Raw genomic sequence first — 21,004 nt, 5'->3', positions numbered from 1 at the left:
TCTCATTCCTCGGGAGTCCGTGCATTCGCTCGCATGCAAAGTTCGCTTGCACCGTGGACATGCGCACCGGTTGCTCGACTATGATTCCTATGTTACATTTTATTCAAAATGATCTCTACCGATTAATAAACTATGCATGTGAACCTACACAAAAGTTGAATTTGAGGTCATCATAAACCATAGATGTTGTTTTCTGAAAATGTTAAATCCGAAATAAGAGTATTCAACTTTAATAAATATAGACAACTAAAGGTTGAGCTTTCTTGATGCTGCAGACAAGAATGTAACGAAGCTTATCAACCTCACTCAAGAAGACAGTAAAGACAGCAAAACCGAAGACGATGCGAATTTGAAAAACTTTAGCTTGTTGATCCAGTTGATGCATGGTACGCGAAAAAAAAGCCAGGCGAAACGACGCGTTCATAACGAAAAGAAATACACCGGCCAACACTGGAAACACCGCGGAAGTTTTCTTTTTCTTGAAATTTTATTTTGTGTTTCCAGCGCCACCCTTGTACTTCTCTAATGAATGTGTCGTTTCCGCTGGATCTTTTTTGGCGTAAAATGCAAATTATTTTTTGTAATGTCAGTGCAGCCGAACATGAAAAAAAATAAAAACCTAATATAAATTACCGGGCCAGAAGGAGATATAAATCGTGTATGTACAGTCGGTTGTAACTCTTATAGATAAGATATGAAAGCAACGCATGAAAGAGATGCAAACCAAGAAATATGTGAGAAACTTAAAGCAAAAATTTTAATGGGCGCAGGGTGAAGGAGCATTCGGAAAAAAAGAAAAAATAAACAGGAAAAAAGATGTCAACCACGAAATAGCGAGAAGAAAAGACCGGTAGAGCTGATGTGTAGGGTGTGGTATAACATTAAGATGGAGTCCAAAAACAGACTCCTTCCACTCCACTACTGCGTGGTATAACAGTTAAAACGAAGCACTCTAAACCAAGTTGACGTCAGCCACAGTCTAGTTGCCACAATTGTCGTCAGAATCATTAGGCTTGCTCAGCCAGCCTCTGCAGCAACAGCTGAGGAGGAGTTGCTGTCTTCCTCTACAGCAGGTGTATATTTGAAAGGCTGTCTTGCAGGGAGATTCCTCGTCTTCTGTTGAGCTGAATAAATAAAAAACAAACAAGTATCATTGTTTCGAATCAATGGAAATTGAGGAAATAATACACTCCAGCACAAGCAATACATCTAAAGTCAAAGAGCTCTGAAGTTGAACAGGCGGAGTCCATCCCGTCGATTTCTCTCGAGCTCGTCCTCATCAGAGTGGTGCTAAGAAAAGACAAAACGCCAAAAAGTGGTTACTGAAGGTAATTTATAGTGATACAAAGAAATTCTTTGAAGAAAATTATCCAAAGTGCTGAAAAGAACGTTTTCATAAAAATGTTGCTGCCCATTAGCGAGCCTTGCATGTTTATAAGCAATGCGCTGACTACGACAATTATACCGATCCAGAAATCTCAGCAGAAATCTGAGTAACATAATGCATGTTGACGGCGTGTTAACATCTTACACATCATACTTAGGCATTTAGTTCCGCAACATAATAGGAAGCACGGTCGGGATTGAATGTCGCATTTATCGGGTTGCGACCATGTACTCGCAAACAAAACATTGACTACATCGCTTGCGATTACGACGGCTCAATATATACTAGGATCCTTCGCTGTAGATATGCGAGACAGCGCTACCAAAAAGGATCTTCACTAGACTCTACATCAGCTAGGACACTACGCGCGCAGAAAAACAATGTTCAGAACAAAATATAGGTCAAAACGTTCTTGCAACTTACCTCGCCATTATATAAGTGCTTTATGTCGATCCCACTTGTATCTTCTCTTTGAGTCGCAGAGGAAATGAAACAACCTAGCCCTTTACGGGTTCACCCAGCGCACATCAGCACATGAAAACGCCCGTAAGGCTCGCTCGGTGGACCTGACAAGCTGTTAATTCACGCGGTCTAACACTCTCAAACAAGTACAACCACCAGCGAATCATCCACAGCCTCGAACAACGCAGGCTTATCTGCTTGCATCACGCAACTGCGACCGCTCCGAGCGCCCGCTGTGCTTCAACATGGCGTCGCAGTGCGAAAGAAGCGGCGTGGGGCGGGTCAAAGGATGGCACCACCCTGAACGTCGGCGCTAGATTGGGCAGTGTGTCGACCGCGCCGCGAAATGCATGGGAGCGGGGGGCCGCTTTTGCGATGACGGAGGCGCCGCAGCGAAGAGGGCGCCACCAGCAACTGGTGTGTCAGCCGTCCGGGCGCCCGCGTATGCGCGCTGTGCAGCAGGATGGATACCGCGCGCACTGTACGTTCTTGTTTGCTTGTGCGTCGTCTCGAGCTGTTCGCGACAAGATTTTATAAATATGCCGGTTAATGGGGCTCAGTACTGTTAGCAATCACCTAATTTATTTTCCCTTTTGGCCGTCGACAACACCTCGCGGAAGCAACATGACAGGAGCTGGGCTCCGAAGAAAACAGCTTGGAGAGGGCGTACAAATTCAGACTCGCACACCACGCTTCACTCGCCGCACAGCTTGCTTTAGCATTCCTGAAGCACCTAATTGACGTCCAGAAATGCGCTCGTTATGAAAAGAGGGCAGTGTGGAGACAGGATGTATGAAGAAGTCAAACATGCAACATGTGCTTTCGAGCGCTGACTAAAGCTGGCCACAGTAACCCCATTATCAAAACAGTCAAAATGGTATATTCCGTTATTTCACGCGCAGACTATGCCGACTACAGTGAGTCACCTGAAGCCACAAGAAAAGTTGGCATTCAGTTCGAATGAATTAAATATGGGCTACCCCGCATAGAAGTAGAGACTACACTACGAACGAACGACACTACACCAGGTAAACGGCGACTAAATAACTAAACACTGTGGGTCAGGAAAGGTGGAAGAAGTGGAAAGTAAAGGATGGACAAAAAAAAAAAAGAAAAGAAACGTGTCGCCTACAAGGGAGGGAGAAAGGAGGCACGCAGCGCCGTGAAAAGAGCGACCGCGAATGTGAACAAAGGTTTGGAATTGTCGTGCGGCACGGCATACGCACGAAGGAGAAGAAAGCAGGCTGCTAAAGACGAAGAAAAGTGGAGAAATATGACAGGCAATAAAAAAAAAAAGGTGGAAACAATCGAGCTTAAGAACCAAATGGAGGCCTGGGAATTAAGAAGAAAGCAGTGCACAAAAATGCTGCAATCGAACGCGTAGATTTAAGCGTCGAAATTTAAGTCAACAACTTTGTAAAACTGTACACTAATATAAGAACAAACCATTTTATTTTGTTTTCATAAGTTGGAACATTGTTGTAACGGGTAGCTTTAAATACCCGGAGGTGCGCGCTATACTTAAGACATTTAATCTCAATGCATTATAGTTTGACAATGACTTAATTGTTCCAGAAAATGTTTTCATTCTAGGTAGTTTTTATTCTGCGTGCTCAAGCAACCGGTAATATGTAAGTCATTCACCCCAGAAGATCGCTCTAGTCCTGTTTTGGTGCACATGTAAAATAAAAAAAAAGTAAGAACGATGGAAAATAGAGGACGCAGAGGCTATAGTGTACGCCTAATTCTCTTCCGCTCCATAATCCTTCAGCGAAAGAGAGGTTGTGAGGCCGGCACGGTTTTTCGCCACGAACAAAAACTGCGCCATAGGGTCCAAGCTATAGTCGCAATTTACCCAAAAATTTGGCTCGGGTGTACGATCCTTTTGGACGCCTTTGCACTTCAGATTTTGCAACCGTCATCTAAAATGTGGAGGTTCAAATATTTTACCTACTTAGAGCACCAGAAAGCTCTCACTTGAAGTAATGAAATTTCATGTGTTTTTGCGGCTTCGCTCTTTTCGAAGTAAGCGAACCACGACAAGAGTTCTCAAAGGAAAAATAATTGAATTCCTTTGGAAGTATTCCACTTGTAATAGCAACCTTGTTAACAATTATAGCCTGATTAGTTCTGCAAAGAGTACCCGCGCCAAGTAGCCCGATTATAGTCCGGCAAGCAGTAGTTGGCGAGTATATCCAGTCGACTACTCACATCTCATACCACATACTCGAAGAATAAACACGCATTAGTGTCCGCATCTGAATTCGGCATTATAGTAATTGCATGTGCATTTGGTGCCCGTCACCGTTTTCGTATTTTTCGTTTTCTTGCGGTGCGCGCCAAGAACTGCATCATATCGCCAATACGATGCGCAATTATAAGTGTTTTTTTTTGCTTTGTACCATTTGATGCCAGCAAAGCGTCCGCTCTCAAATGCCCACTATGAACGTATTCCCATGTGACAGGTTTAATTTTTCATATTTTATCTGAAGTATTGCCCTAGCTGTACTTGACATTTTTTAAAATCTAAACAGCTGCTTCACCCTTTGGTCAGCGGCACGTAAACAAATGTCCGCGATATATGTATTTGTTAATTACGAACAGAGAATAAATGCTTGAGTCGCGTATATGTTCCTTTTTTTCTTTTTGCCGCTAAATACCGCATTGCTCTATATTAGAACGGTAATAAATAAATGTGTTTTGCTCGCACACCCTGTTTGTAATTTCTATAAGCGGTGATTAGGGCCCATAAAGAACACCTATTAAAGAGATATATTACAGATTTCTGACGATTTAAGATAAACGTTGTTATGTATTAATAAGCACAAGCAGCAAAATGTAAGCAGGTGTTCGTAAATAAGGTTCGTAAAAAATAAGCTGTTCCTAAGAGACCTTACGAAGCGCAAGTTTTGATTCGCATGTATACTGTTTTTCTCCGCGTGTTAATAGCGCTCCTCGGCAGTAGCCTTTATTCCCTTACTGGAAGAACGAATACAAAACACCACGCTTCGTTGAAAACATTAAGTACAAGCTCATCTGGACGATTTATGGCTGTCCGCAGGAAGAAATGTTGAAAGAGTTTGAAATAGCGATTAAAACATCGCGCGCTGCTCCGTAGGACTGCCCAAGCGAGCACGGCGTCTCCAGATTAACGTAATGGAATGACAGGGATGAGTTTAAGCACTTGTAATAAGTAGCCCCTTTATTAAATATCGCAGCATTTGCGTAGCGTGTCAAAATATCTCCAAAGAGAACCGCACCCCTCCTCTGTACCCCCGCTATCCCCGCGGCCGCTACGCGCCGAGCGGCGAACGTGGCACCCCTGTTGCACGTCGCGCCCTCTCGCGGGAGTCGGTTCCTGTCATCGCAAAAGCGGCCCGCTCTCCGGCGCCGGTCGTCACACTGCCCAATATTCTAGAGCACTATACCCTAAGCAAGAGTTGACTGGAGTGCCGCTAGTTCTCGCGACCGCCACTTGGGACACACTCCTCCGCTGGGCGGTATGGGGAGTTGTGAAACTGAGTTTGTTCTGAGGATTGTACTTTGTCTTTTTTTTTTTTAATTTTTACTTTGGCGATCGCATAAATTAGTAATGAATTCTGTTTAGGGGAAAGATAATTAAACATAAAGTAGAAGGAAAAACAACGTGCCGATGGTGGGAACCGAACCCACGACCTCCGAATATCTCGTCCGGTGCTCTTCCAACTGAGCTACAACGACCGCTGTCCCACCTGCTACTTTCTTAGGTATTAATGTTGTCTGTCTACGAACCTTGAGAGTGTTAACCAGCGCCACCCTCAACCATAGCGGTAGACGTGGAACGTCCAGTGTTACCGCCAGCGTCACGTAGAACGTGATCAAAAGCGAGGGCGAAATCTCGGTTCGGGTTCGGTTCCCACCATCGGCACGTTGTTTTTCCTTCTACTTTGTGTTTAATTATCTTCCTCTAAACAGATTACATTACTAATGTATGTGATTACAAAAAAAAAAATAAAAAAAAGACAAAGTACAATCCCCAATGCTTTCCTTGGCCTCGCCGACTGTTGGCTTCTTTCCTTCATGTATTATAACGAGCACTCTCATTTCCCCTTCATTTACCTGCTTGTAGCATACGGGGGTCTCGGTTCTGGCAGTCTTGAAGCCATAGGTAGCGTAAGAGGGTTCTAGCACAGCTTTCGCCTTCGCTTTTGATCACGTTCAACGTGATGTTGGCGGTAACACAGGACGTTCCACGTCCACCGCTATGGTTGAGGGTGGCGCTGGTGAACACTCGCAAGGTTCGTATACAGGAAACATTAATACCTAAGAAAGTAGCCGGTGGGACAACGGCCGATGTAGCTTAGTTGGAAGAGCACCGGACGCGGTATTCTGAGATCGTGATTTCGGTTCCCACCATCGGCACGTTGTTTTTTCTTCTACTTTGTGTTTAATTATCTTTCTTCTAAACAGAATACATTACTAACTTATGTGATTACCAAAGTAAAATTAAAAAAAAAAGACAAAGTACAATCCCCAATGCTTTCCTTGGCCTCGCCGACTGTTGGCTTCTTTCCTTCATGAGTTTGTTCTAGTAATTTTGCTCCACGGTAGACGCGTTCCAATACGCGAACCTGTAGACATCTACGTAGACGTCTACGAAGCAGTCTTGCTAGACGTCTAAAAATTGGAACGCGCCCAATGCCTATGCGAGCACTATAGTACAGTGGCTAGAATGATGAAGTGTGATTACCGCCAAGCGGCACCTATACGGAGCATTGAAACCGTCTGGTGATGCTTCCGCTAGATGGCGTGCCTTCTTGCTTACACGTCAGGTCGGCGCATGAAACGCGTGCTTGAACCCTGGAGTGTGCACGGGATGTGGGCGCTTTGCGTTGTTTTTTGGTGCAAATTCTGCCTCACGGTGTATGGATGTGCCGGCGACAAAGTCATTGTATTGTAACTCCTTACAATAGCAGGTACAAATCGTACAAGGAATAGTTCTGTATGCGAAATTATTGAAAGGCGCAACGCTGCTGTTTGCGAGCTGCTTTGGAAAATAATTTCTGTTACGTCAGCTTTGGCACGTTATTTACGGCACAACTGCTAATGTTAATTGATAGAACGATCGTGGGTGGCCCCTTTGTACGGCGCGTTCCGGACCATTTTTCTGATTGTGCCTTGATATACATGTGTCAAAAACCGTTTCAAGGAAAATAATCATAAGGTGAGGCTGTGCCCATCGTTCAGCACTGCCATGAAGGCGACGACATATAACGATTAAGGGGCTGCGGCCACTGCCATGTGAGGAGCCTGATAACCTCGGCTCCCGGTGTTTTCCTTATTTATTTTTTGTAACTACCTACAGCGCCCATGAGGTATTATTGTAGGGGGGACACCACTACATACAATAACACATGCAAAGAAGGTATCGGGAAACTTGTTAGCAAGGTAGCAAATAGAACACTAAATGAATTCACAAGTAGTATAAGTGATAATATAACATACATCAAACGCAGCGCTGGTAAACGCACGAGGTCTGGAAGAAATATACCACAACACCATTTCAACAGCACTTTGGAAGCAAGGTGCACAAACTACATCATTCGGAGGCTTATTCCAGTCCAGAATTGTTTTAGGGAAAAATGAATACTTAAATAAATTAATGCGGCATTGATACCTCAATCTTCTTCGTGTTGTCTAGTCTCTCCAAAATGTAATATGGCTGCCTTAGATAAGTGTTTTTGTTAATAACGGTACAATCATTGTAAATGCTGTACAAGAACTTCAGCCAGCAGATTTTTCTTCGGGTTGCTAAAGTCTTCCACCCAATACAGTCGCGAAGTTCAGAGCTCTTGATACGAAGATGATAACTGCCAGTTAGTTAAATAACGCCGCTGAAGTACTGAAAAAAAAAAAACAAATGACGGTAATTTAGAATTTTTTTCCAATGCTTCAGTGCATGCTAATCAACTATAGAATGAAATGTCGTTGTGCAGCAGAGGTGTTTCTTCTTGTCTCAAAGAAGAAAAACAGCCAATTTAAGCAGCCCAGGCAAAATGAGTAGCGAAGCAAGACAGTAACTGCGAAAACAAAATTACTACTATCCATAAGTCATCCTTCAGCTGCTCACCTATCTATTCGGAAAACAACAAAGTTCACGGTGAAAAAAAAAGTTCAGAGGTGATTTACTAGCACGGATATACATGCTCATGTTTAGAAAAGTATTGCCTCCTTTAGCTTTGTTATGCCATGCCTTGCCACGTTTAGCTAAGTACTTAAATAGTTAATTAGTTAATCCTATTAATAGGTAATCCTAAATAGTTATTCCTTAATTAGGATTAAGGAGACCTAATTAACGTCTTTAGTGCCACTGTGCCATATAGGATGAAGCCAACGACCTTCGATTAAAGCGCAGCTTGAAAGACTGGCAGCTTAATACGTGAAAAAAAAAAAACTGGGTACCGAAATTGCGGAGTGGTCTATCTAGCACTGTGGCCAGCAAAGGTAATCTTTTTACCTAGGCCCGTGTCTGGTGGCAGTTACTGGAGGCAAGTTTTTCTTGGAGTGATTGCTCAAAGGAGGTTTTAAAGCCACCCCGGCGAAATCCCGCTTAGAATGCTGGTTGTAATTCTTCCGCTTAAAAATGGCCGCTGCATAGAATAATAAAATTACATCGGCATGACATCGATAGTTGACAAATAAATAAAGATGCCGTGTAAAAGTGGAGGTCGCAATAAGAGCAGAAAGTATGCATCGGATCTTGAAGGGATGTCTCAAACGCGGCTAATTAACCGCGCGGCGAGCAGACGACACGCAGTGAGCGGACGTGTAAGCGTTTGTCAGCGCCCCCTGGATCTCCCGCTCCGGAGCATCGCGGAAGGGCTTCAGAGTCGGCAGCGCGGTCTGCACACTTCCTGTTCTAGCCACTGTAACTATAGTGAACTAGAATATTTTCCTAGTAACGCGAACGGAGAGGCGCAGGCATGCTCCTTGGCGTAGAAACCACGAGATGGCACTACTGTAACTTCTTCTAGCGGCAGACACTTGTGCGTGTTTCTCTGTGCCGTTGCCTCATCGTGGTGCATTTATGCTTATTAGTAAATAATCCTGCATGCAGTTGCTTTAACTAGCCTCAGTGTAATTATCTAAGCATTTTGTTTTCGTGTTGTCTGCTACCATGAGGGGCGGTGCGAAATGCTTGGTCTTGCTGAATGTTTTGTGTTCATTCGTACATTTACTGCGAAGAGAGTATAACCGATGGCCGCTTAGGGTAACAAACTGGATTCTGAGGGAAGGAAAGCGTACCAGGGGGTGACAGAAAGTTAGGTGGGCGGATGAGGTTAAGAAGTTCACAGGGGTCAAGTAGATGCAGCTAGCACAGAACCGGGTTAAGTGGAGAATTATGGGAGAAGCCTTCGCCCTGCAGTGGGTACAGTCAGGCTGATGATGATGATGACAGAAAAGCATGCATTTCTCATGGAGAATTTCAAGTCCCGTCTCTTTCTGTATAGTTGTTGCGAAGACTATGCTGACGTTACTGTTGCTATTCCGCCGACACCAGAACTTTGAATGAAGCGTCACTCGTTGAAGCACATTAACTGTGAACGGCTCACCCTCGGTGGGGTCTGCAGCTTCAGATTCGTTTGAAGCGTTCAGCTCAGAAACAGAAATATCGCTTCGAGGCAGACAAGCCTAATCTGTTTCTATATACGTGGGCCTTGTCGTGACTTTTTGCTGGTCGCCGACAAGCTTGCTTTTGCTGGCCTTTTTCTTTTCGGTCTCTGTCTAACGCTTCGCAAAGAAAGGTAAGAGGGCAGACAGGCAGGAGAGTAGGCACCGCACCAGGTGCCAGAGAAGGTTTTTTCAAGAGGGAGGCGTAGTCCCGCAATATGCATTCGGGCTTAAAGCGGCACTCGCAGACCGCTGAAGATTCTCTCAGTGGTTTGTCCTCAGTCTGAAGATTGCACTTACACCTTTTCTTGAGGTCATTGTCTCTTGAGCGGCGAACGATTACTCCTCAGGAGAGCCCAGGTAACCGCTCCGACTGCCCGGCACACAGCAATGAGTCCTTAATCTTGTTTCACATCGTGCCACTCAGTATGGACTAAATAGCACTACAATCAGGCCGACCGCACACAAGAGAAGATTTATTAGTGTGAAAGCATTACTTCGCTATGATTACATATTTCTGCCCGCAGACCGCGACCGCAGGCCGCGTCAGCAAGCAGGCCACGTCTAGCACAAGGAGGTTATATAACTTCCTTGGTCTCTGTTTAGTTCACTTCAGTCGTTCAGTCGTGTCCCACTCTTCGTGACCTTATGAACCATATCACGCCATGCTTTCCGGTCTCTCACTATCTTCCTAACATGACATAACTTCATCTGCAGCGCCTCGAGGATGCCATCTAACCATTGCGTTCGCTGCCTACCCCTTCTACGGTGACCCTCAACCTTTCCCAACAACAAATCTTTCTCCAGCGACTCCTCTATTCTCATCAGATGACCAAAGTAGCTGAGCTTTAACTTTGGAATTTGACCCTCCAATAAGCAGTCAGGGTTTATGGTCGACAATATCGACTGATTTGATCTTCTGGCCGTACAAGGAATTCTCAAGAATCTCCGCCAGCACCACAATTCAAACGCATCAATTCTTCAGTGGTCAGCCTTTTTGCACAGTCCAACTCTCGCATCCATACATCACAACTGGAAAGACCACAGCACGAGTTATACGTATCTTGGCTGGCAGACTAATGTCTCTGCTCTTTACCAGGCGGTCAAGGCTAGCATGGCCCTTTTTCCCAGAAGTAGGTGTCTCCTAATTTCATGGCTGCAGTCTCCTTCCGGGGAAATCTTGGAGCCCAACAAGTAAAAAAAAATATGTCACAGCTTCCACTTCTTGCCCCTTGATGCTCCAGGACTTGATGGGGCAAGACGCCATGATCTTTGTCTTTTTAATGTTCAGTTTAAGCCCAAACTTCTCACTCTCTTCTTGTACGCGCATCAGAAGTCTCTTGAGTTCCACTTCACATTCTGCCATCAAAGTGGTACCATCCACATATCTAAGGTTGTTGATACGTTTCCCAGCAATCTTCACTCCAGCTGAAGACTCGTCCAGACCGGCCTTCCTCATGAAGCACTCAGCATATAGGTTAAATAGGCAGGGCGACAGTATGCAGCCTTGTCTCACTCATTTCTGAATCGGAAACCAATCAGTAAGACCATGCCTAGTTCTGACTGTGGCCTCTTGCCCTTCATACAGATTCCTGAGGAGACAGATGAGGTGAATTGGAACTCCCATCTCTTGGAGAGCTTGCCACCATCTGCTGTGATCTACGCAGTCAAACGCTTTCGCATAATCAATAAAGCAGAAGAAGATGGGTTTTTGGAACTCTCTTGCTTTTGAAATGATCCAGCAAAGGTAGGCAGTCTGGTCTCTAGTTCCGCTGCACTTGCGAAACCCAGCTTGCACGTCCGGAAGCTCCCAATCCACATACTGCTGCAGCCTACCTTGGAGGATTTGCAACATCATCTTGCTAGCATGCGAAATAAGCGCGATCGTGCGGTAGTTGGAACAATCTTTGGCACTGCCTTTCTTTGGAATAGAGATGTATACTGACCTCCTCCAATCCTGTGGCCACTGCAGGGTTGTCCAAATTTGCTGACATAAAGTATACAGAACGTTAACAGCGTCGTCATGGTTGAGGTTTTGAAGGAACTCAGCTGGAATGCCATCAATTCCGCTAGCTTTCTTCTTAGCAAGGCTGGCTAAGGCCCATTCAACTTCACTCTTCAGGATGCCCGGCTCGAGATCAGTAATCAGAGCCGTCTTATGTTGGGTTTGCACATCCAGGTCCTTCTTGTACCGTTTTTCTGTGTATTACTGCCGCCTCTTCTTTATCTCTGAGGCTTCCATGAGGTCCCTGCCTCGTTTGTCCTTTATCACGCCCAGCTTAGCACAGAAGCTTCCTTTGATATCTTTGATTGCCTTATACAGAGCTCTTGTGTTCCTCAATTGGCTGTTGTCCTCAACTGCTTGGCACTGTATGTTCAGGATGGCATTCTTATCTCTTCTTGCTATTTTCTAAAAATCCGCATTGAGAACCTTGCATCTTTCTCTTTCCCCCATAACTTTTGCCATCCTCTTTTCCTCAGCTATTTGCAAAGCCTCTTCAGATAACCAGTTTGCTTTCTTGCATTTCTTTTGCTTTGGAACTACCTTAGTAGCAACTTCTTGTATTATATCACGAACATCAGTCCACATATCTTCAGGCTCTCTGTCTTCTAGATCTAATTCTTGAAATCGATTCCTCACTTCCACAGCATATTCTGATGGAATTTGATCCAGATCATACCTGAAAGGCCTTCTAGTTTTCTGCGTTTTCCTCAATCGAATCTTAAATTTGGCAACAAGAAGCTGATGATCGGCGCCACAATCGGCCGCAGGCCTTGTTTTTACTGCTTGTATAGCGCTTCTCCATCTCTGCCGGCAAATAATATAATCGATCTGATTCCTGTACAGACCGTCCGGTGAAGTACGTGTGTACAGGCGCCTCTTGTACTGTTGAAAATGAGTACTAGCTATGGTCAGGTTATTTTCTTGACAAAACTCTACTAGCCTCTGCCCAGCTTCATTTGCCTCACCAAGACCGAACTTGCCTGTAATTCCGGATATTTCGTCACTCCCCACCTTAGCATTCCAGTCTCCAATGAGAAAAAGGACGTCTGATGATGGAGTACAGTCTAAAAGGCATTGCAGGTCAGCATAAAATCTCTCAACGTCAGCTTCTACAGCAGTAGTGGTTGGTGCCTAGACTTGGATAACTGTTATGTTGAAAGGGTACCCTTGGATCCGAAGTCAAATATTTCGGTTGATTTTGGGGTTGTACCCTAGCACTGCTTTGCCCATTCTTCTGTTTACTATGAGAGTGACCCCATTCCTTCTCCTGGATTCATGCTCACAATAAAAGACATAATGGTCGCCGGAATTAAATTCTCCCATTCCGGTCCACTTGAGCTCGCTGATACCCAAGATATCAATGTTCAATCTGTCCATTTCTCGGTTGACGACATCCAGTTTACCTTGCGTCATAGATCTTACATTCCATGTTGCTATGTGATATATCTCCTTGTAACATCGGACTTTCCGGTCGCTTCCCGACACATCCACAACTGAGCGTCCTTTTGGCTTTAGCCCAGCCGCTTCTTTCGTCCTGGAGCTACTAGGAATCGCCCTTTGTTCATCCCCAGTAAAATCTGGGACGCCTTCCTACCTGGGGGGCTCATCTTCCGGCGCCATATCATTAATGCTATTGTGACTGGTCATAAGGATTTCTTGGCAGGAAATACTGCAGTGGGTTGCCATTACCTTCTCCGGTGAATCAAATTTTGTCAGAACTCTCTGCCATGACCTGTCTATCTTAGGTGGCCCTACACAGCCGAGCTCACAACTTCGTAGAGTTTCGTAAGCCCCTCCGCCACGACAAGGCATTGATCTATAATGGGGTCTAGACACACCGAAACGCAGAGTGACCGTCAGGGGGAGGAATGGATGGATGGATGGAATATAGGAGCGTCCCCGTGGAAACGGGGTGGTAGCAGTAGCTATCATGCTCATTTTTCTCCCCATATCTTAATTATTGTTTGAAATTGGCTAACTATACCATCATTCTATTCATTAAGTTTTTGTTTCTACATTACTAAAATTATGTCACTTCTCTGCTTTTAAGCCACCAATCTTCCAGTAGTTTTTTGCTAGCTTCCATCGCTGGCTTATTCACCCGGCCACTGGTATCTCTAAACCCCAGAGCTTCAGGAACAGTGACTGCGCCTGCATCAACTTCCGCATGGATACCATTACATTCGAGTATAATATGGTCAAATGTTTCACTGGAGTTACCACATACAGCACATGCGTCATCATCATTGTTAAATTTCTTTTTGTAGCTGCGTATTCTAACCCAAGCATCCTTGGCCGACCACTTGCATGTGGCCGACGTTCGGAAAATGGTAGGCAGCCGACTTAGTCTGCTAGTAAACCACGGCAAGTGGTCGGCCCAGAGGTGGCCGCCAGCAATTTCGGCAAGTAGTTCGCTGCGGGCTTTGGCCCGACTGTAGACTGCCGTGCCCGGCAGTCTAAATGCCGGGCACGGCGCCAGGTTAATGGCAAGAGTGCGGCAATGCGTCGGCCCGATCGTTGAGACGGTACATTGAAAAAAGTTACGAAGAGCACGACTGCTACTCTGTTTTTAATTTGCCTGTTACTGGCTTTAGGTTTTCGCGATGTTATGGAATTTGCGCTGAATGTGGAACAAAATGATACTTGCTATTTAGTGTAAATGTTTTGTTACATTAATTAATGCTATTATTTGTTTAACTCGTCGCTCACATTTCTAGTGAACCTATAGCTGTCAGTAAAATGTTTTGCCGAGTTTTCGTGATAAACAGCAAGCCACGAGGTGACCGCGATTTCATGTGTAGATCATGTCATTATAATGTTTGCTTGTTAAGAGGCGTAGCAGTAGGTGATGTAACATCAATTATATTCTGGCGCACACGCGCCCGTACACCCCATTTAGCCCGTATCACTCACTGAATGCGTCCGCTATATGGCAGGGCACTTGAGCAGACGCAACTTTGCATTGCAAGGGGGAAAAGGCCGTCGTGTAAAATGAAGGAAGCGGGCAGAAGAGAAAAAACACACGGAAGCAGACATTATGCGTAGGGCACGGACAAGCCTTGGCCACGGTGAATGCTACGGCAGGCAAGCAGAGACAAACTAAAGACACGACTTCGCAGCTGAAGAAGAGAAATGCGTACATGGATGGAGACCCGGACGAAACAAATTCGACCGCTTGCTCGGACGTTTTGAAGGAAGGGCGGAAAAGAGGGGGGAAATGTTGGGAAGTGGGGGAAACTGTGTCATCCCTGACTCTCGAATGTTGGCGGGGAGCATTCCTGACTGGGCGAGAGAAAAGAGTGTACACGCCGACTTTGAAGACAGCATGCAGTTTTGCGGTATTTGTATGCTATTTTTGGGGGAGCTCTTTTCGAACAAAGTTGTCTTATGATCAAATGCATGAAAAATAAAAAGGAAGGGAAATGATTATTGACCAGGTTATTATACGCATACTTTTCTTCTCAAAACAGTCTGGTAAAGCTAAGAGACGCGAGAAAACGGGCCAGCGTCCTTGTCATTTGGTTTTGTTTCTTTGCGTGTGGCCCATTCATCCTCTTTTACGACCTGCCGGGGTGGGACGGGCGGCTCTTTTCGTTTTTTTTTCGGAAGTCGGAGGGGCTCATTTTCGCAGCGAGCGGTCCGATTCTACAATGGATCGGAAACTACCCTCCTCTCCTCCCCCGCTTCTTGTCAGCAGTTCTAGGAAGACGTGGCAGCTTGTGCACATGGGTGCGTGCCTTCAAGTTCGTTGTAAAAGCAAGAGCGCGAACCAAGAGACGATCTCGAGCGCGCGAGGACGCCGTACGTGCGAACGAAAGGTTGGGAATGTAAGCGCGTTTTCCAAAGTTGCGCGTTATTAGAGAACATTACGAGACAGTCAACTTTGTTACCTTCAATAACTACTCGCAAAACAACCAGACCTCTTTTTCATTCGCATTTATATATTGCTAGGACAAGTGACTGTGGTAGTTTTCTACCAAGCCATCCTAAAGTAACGCTCTTCTCCGGCGCGTTTAAAAAATCGAAGATGCTCCGCCTTGCCTGTTTTTTTCGCTGAATTAATGGGAGTGTGGTTTCATAGGAACGAAACAGTTGATTTTTATTTATTTTATTAGTATTTTGTTTTTTGTTTTACAGATTGCTTTGATGTATGACCTTTTTGTTATTGTCCACTCCTGGTTCGCGAGAGACATATTTTCTTAACGCATACTGCATATCAATATGAGTTCGAGACCCCAATGTTGTACAGAGTGATTGAAAATTAAGAATATGTATTGACAGCTACACGAGGTACGCGCAAGTAAAAAAAGCTAATTGAAAAGAATTCTTTTTTGAAGCAGCTGCCGTAATTGCGGGTTTTTGTTGTGGCTTGCAGACCAATAATATGGAGAACTTTAGGTTAGTTTTAAGGCGTGAACATGTATCGGAAGTGATTAAAGCGAATTATCTGTCGTACGTACTAAGCACGGGAGATCGCTTGTAGAATAGCCCTGCATATGGAAGGAACGTTGCATAAGTCCAGAAAGTTAAAACGTCTGCTTGAAAAGTACCGGGATAAGAGAGTAGAAACGACCATGACGTCATAGGCGCAAACTTGCAACCATTTACACAGAAGGGAATCAAAAAAATTTTATTGCTAAACATGGAAATATCAAAGCACATTGGGACAATAAATGTTTCAGTAAAACCGCAAACAGTACCAAACTTATAAGGTAGCGGCAAGAAATATATGATGCAGTGGGTTTCTGGTCACACGTCGTATATCAATAATGTAGCTGCAATAGGACTCCCTTGGGAGCTCTGACCACCTAACAAATTTCCAGGCAGTCGATTGCTCCTTCGGGCTCACACACATACGCTTGAGCCGCCGGTTTGCGTCTTTCAAGACAAGAACCGAGTTCAAATTACTTCGATGTACAAGTGACCTTCCTGACGTGGATGTGCCGCGTCATCAACCTCCGGATAAAGCTTTGCTCTCCAAGAGCTAACAGCTGGCTATATCTAGGTGAGACGCACTAGCATAGGGAACAGTAGACGACGGAGTCGCCGAAAGAATACGATCGACCGCGTTTCTATTCTGCCAAATGATCAATCCCACGGACTTCACTAAACGTTATTCGAACGCTTCGCTCGGCCTTCCTCTATGCGACGAAAAAGCTCACGGCGCTAGGCAGCGGAATGTCCAAGCTGCGACGCTGTCCTTAAGTGTGAGACTCGACCCCACCAAAGTTGATACACTGCGTATCAATACGCCAGCTGTAAAGCCTGTCTTAATTTGGTGGGGATCGAGTACACCACACTCAGTGCGCCACCGAAAGTCTCTTACAGCACGCGGGAGATTGGGAGCAACAGGCGTGTCCCACTTGGCACATATGTCTAGGGGCGCAGAATAGCAGAGCGCTTCACAGAGATTAGATACGGCTATGGCTATCCATTCTCCATCTACAAACATCTCCTCTAACTATGCGAACACGTGCGCCTGCCTTTCCTCTGACCATGCACATACAAACAGCTGCCTTCTACTTCCAAGCCAGTATTAAAGTGAAGGCCGCCCAACGTAACCTATGTGATCCACTAACTCGGATACCCATTAGCGCACAACAAAGGGCAGAATGAAGACAAGGCGGAACCCAAATAGACGCCATCACCACCTAGCTATAGTGAAAATATAATCAAATTACATTGACTTTGCAAGAGAAATACAGAAGAAAACACGTGCTAAGCCATGCAGGGTCGTATCGATGGGAGGCTGGATCAATAAACAATCAAGGGACACAGATGTGGGAAAGTTGGCACCTGTGTGCACTAGGCTTTATCACAAGTTTCGCGCATACTTTAATTAGCTATAACTTTAGCATGAACCAGATATCCGAGATTACTGAGTTAATAGTCTATCCCGACATCGGCACGAAGCCGTGTGTGACGCATGCACGTACGCACGCACGCACGCACGCACGCACTTACGCACGTATGCACTCCTACAGAGTAAAGTGTTCCAAGACCTTACACAGTGATACGATGGAATAGGTTATAATAATTGAAAGAAAGAAATAAAAATTAGGGGGACGCTCAAGCTTCCCCTTAACATTCGACGGGATACAACGCCTTCTCATTCTTCTATCTCTCTATTTCGGTGGACAACCGCAGTTAATTGTAAATTGTTTATAGGAAAGCAAAGGCGCAGCATGTGTCACACATCCCGGTCGGAACCTGAACCGCACCTCCATATTTACTTCCACGTTGCGAATATTTCAGACAAAACTCGACAATACTCAAGCGAAAACCGGGTTACCGAGGTGGCTTTTGGACAAATGAGCTGTAACGCTTCGTATAATATACATATATGCTGCAATCTCGATAGACGAAACTCGGGGATAATGCCGACATGAGGATAAATGGAACAGCTTGGGATTATTATTTGCCCGCCTCAGTTAAAACACGGGGATTAGGAAAGCTTTACTCCTGATATATCAATATGCCGAGGCCGACTGTCTTTATCCAGAACACAAATGTGGTCCTGATAGTTTCCAAATAAAAATGAAAGGCACGCAGACAGCCGATCGCCCGGATGATTCGCTTGTCGAACGTAACTTCCTGCGAACACAAGCATTGTGCAAGAAGTAACCTTTGGTTCTTCTGAAAAAATTTAAAGGGATTGCGTTTTGAGAATCCCGCGCAACATGAGAATCGATTGGCTCCTGCAGCAGTGGCGGTCTACATAGTGTTAAATTCTTCAAAGTCAGCCTCACACGCAGAAATATGGCATGAAATGCCAGAATATATATAAAGTTTCTTGAATCCTCTTTTCCTCAGCCGCGTATCCAGTGCTGCTAAATATATAATTAAATAACATTGTGCATATCAAAGTAAAGTTTCCTGCAATACAGCAGGTTCCTCCTCTAAGTTCCATGAGGCAGTTGGCAAAGCAGGAGAAAAGTGGAAACTTCGTACCATTGAAACAGCTAAATTTATGCAGCATTGAATTATACCACGTGCGTGATATATATTGACGCTATATCATTTGAGCCTGCTGATATGATTATACATCGCGCAACAGAAGGTGAAATTAACTGTTATTTATATATATTTTGAAATAAAGCTTTAAGCGCACTAATTGAGCCACTGCGAGGATAATACACCCTGTAGTTGATCGCGAGTTGTCATGGGCTTACGCTTGAATTTGTGAACTGGTAGGCGCTGATTGTCTGTTTGAAGCATACTTAGTATTAAGTGTCTAGGATTTGCACTCTAAACTGCTATGAACCTACGAATGTAATTGTTCATTTTTTTATGGTTAAATGGTAACCTCTGCATTAAAACAACCTCATCATAAAGTTAACCTATAACCTAACGATAAGCAAACTCACGGAAAACTGAAGAGATCAGGCGCCTTTAAGGATTAGATGTTAACCGTCAATTATTTTTGTCAGTGCCCTCGAAACCTATCAATCCTAAACGCCCATAAATTCGTTTCGCAGGTATAAGCCTCAGTGAGTTTGTACGGGGTCAAGAAAAGAGGCGGTGAGCTTTTATGAGCTTTCATCCGGATCCGGTGAACTTTGCCCTGCGACCCTCTACTGCTTTTCGTGCATTCCTAGATCAAATGGACAAAATAATTTTTGTGAGAAACTTGCAGCAGTTACTATGTTGTTTAATTGGTATTTACCAGCTTGAGCTCGAGGTCACGGGCTTTAGTCGAGCTGCAGAAGCCGCATTATGATGGAAGCCAAACACAAAAACAGAAATGTGCTTTGCGATCGATATGACAGCCTGAAGTGCTCTAAATAACCCACGTACTGTTTTGGGAAGTATAATTCCGCATGGACTATATATAATCTCTGCAAAAGCAGTCATAATATGTAGTGTTCTGCAACTTTATCGCAACCGTCTTGGAAAAGTTTCCCGCATATCAACCGGTGCTAAATGAAGCTGCAGGTGCTCTACTGCCCCACATTTTTTTATTGATACTGTCAGCCGTAAGGCTTTGTGCACGTGGAAGATATTCGGTTAAAAGAAACATGCAGTCACTCCAAGCCATTAATATATATATATATATATATATATATATATATATATATATATATATATATATATATATATATATATATAGCAGGCGATTCCTCTGCCCGAGGGATGCGCACGACAAATACACAGCGAGCCGTGTAACCAAACATCTTTAATCTCACAGGGGGTCGTCCAAGGCGGTGCGGGGTCGTCGTCCGGGAGGCAGGGGGTCGTCTCCGTTGAGAAGCGCCAGGAGCGAAGGAGCAGAAACGAAGAGAGGGCGAGATGGCGGCGCGTGCCTTCCTTTATAGCCCCTTCGCGCGGGACCGATTATCCCCGAACGAGCGGGGAGAGGGAAACAGGCAGCGCGCAGGAAGCATTGGGAAGTGGCGCGGCCTTCGAATGCGCGGGGCGCCACGGGCCCTACGGATATGTGGCGCAGGGCCCCACATCTACCCCCCCCCCCCCCCCTCAGCGTCCGACCTGGGCTCCGCCAACAGCCGGTCCATGTCCATGTTCGAGCCCGGGCCGGCGTAAAATATGAAGGCTTGTCGCCTGGCTCTGGCGGGATGCCATCTCAGCTGGTCCGTGGGACGGGAGAAGCAGCAGGCATGGCGGGACTGTTCCGGCTGGTCTCTCTCTGGAAGCGGCCACATCCTCGGGGTCACAGCGCAGCTGGGCTCGGCCAGGGGTACGCCTGGAAGCGGCCCTGAGCTGTTACTCTACATCGCTGACCCCTTTCCACGTGGCGCCGTGCTGGATGCACTGGGACCCCTTTGCAGCAGGCGTTTCCGCCCCGGGCACACCTGGTTTCCTGAGGCCCGTACTCCAGGCCTGGGCAGCGGGCTCTAATCCAGACTCGTTGAAGACGGCCAGCATGGCCGCGCTGGCCACAATGATGGGCCACAAACCATGACAAACTAGGGGTGTACCCCCTGTTTAAGTGGCCCCTCCTTGAACCATGCCCTGGGTGCGGTTTCCCGCCCCAGCGACGGTGGTTCATCTGGCTGCTGCAAAATCTTATCAGAATGCATTCTGAAAGATTCTGAAAGAAGCAAAGACGTTAGACATAGTAATGCACTACCTTAGCCTTAGGTTATAGCGTCGGTTGCGAACCGGGTTGCAACCTGTACGCCTTACTTTGGGGGAGATCGCTGCATCGCTTTGAGCTTCCCCCGCTTCGCAGTTATCGTCCTTGCGAAGGTGGTAAGCTTTCAGGTCTGCGACGTGCACCGGACCAGCGGTTTCACCGCTCGCCAACAACCGCAGCTGGTAGGTGAGTGGCGTAGTCCGTGCCGTAACTTCGAACGGTCCAACCCACCTGTGCACTAGCGACGCGGCGAAACCACGCGCTGCGTTACTAAGCGGCTGCGTTCTTTTCAGTACTAAGTCGCCCGTGTTGAAAACGATGTGACGACGACCTTGGTTGTACAGATCCGCTTGCTCCACGCGCGCGACATCGAGGTTTTCACGAGCCGCGCGCTGCGCTGCTTCAG

At 45.7% G+C, this 21,004-nt stretch overlaps 1 non-coding gene across 1 annotated transcript; it reads right to left on the bottom strand.

The window, feature by feature from the left end:
* Nucleotides 1-5,496: 5,496 nt before the first annotated feature.
* On the bottom strand, nucleotides 5,497-5,569 carry TRNAS-AGA (transfer RNA serine (anticodon AGA)). Its single transcript has one exon. It is a non-coding gene; the product is annotated as a tRNA-Ser (tRNA).
* Nucleotides 5,570-21,004: the final 15,435 nt, after the last annotated feature.

Source organism: Amblyomma maculatum, unplaced genomic scaffold (assembly GCF_055883805.1).
Source record: "Amblyomma maculatum isolate TAMU_Amacu unplaced genomic scaffold, ASM5588380v1 scaffold_13, whole genome shotgun sequence".
NCBI classification, from domain to species: domain Eukaryota; kingdom Metazoa; phylum Arthropoda; class Arachnida; order Ixodida; family Ixodidae; genus Amblyomma; species Amblyomma maculatum.
This window is presented reverse-complemented; position numbering and strand designations above follow the sequence as displayed.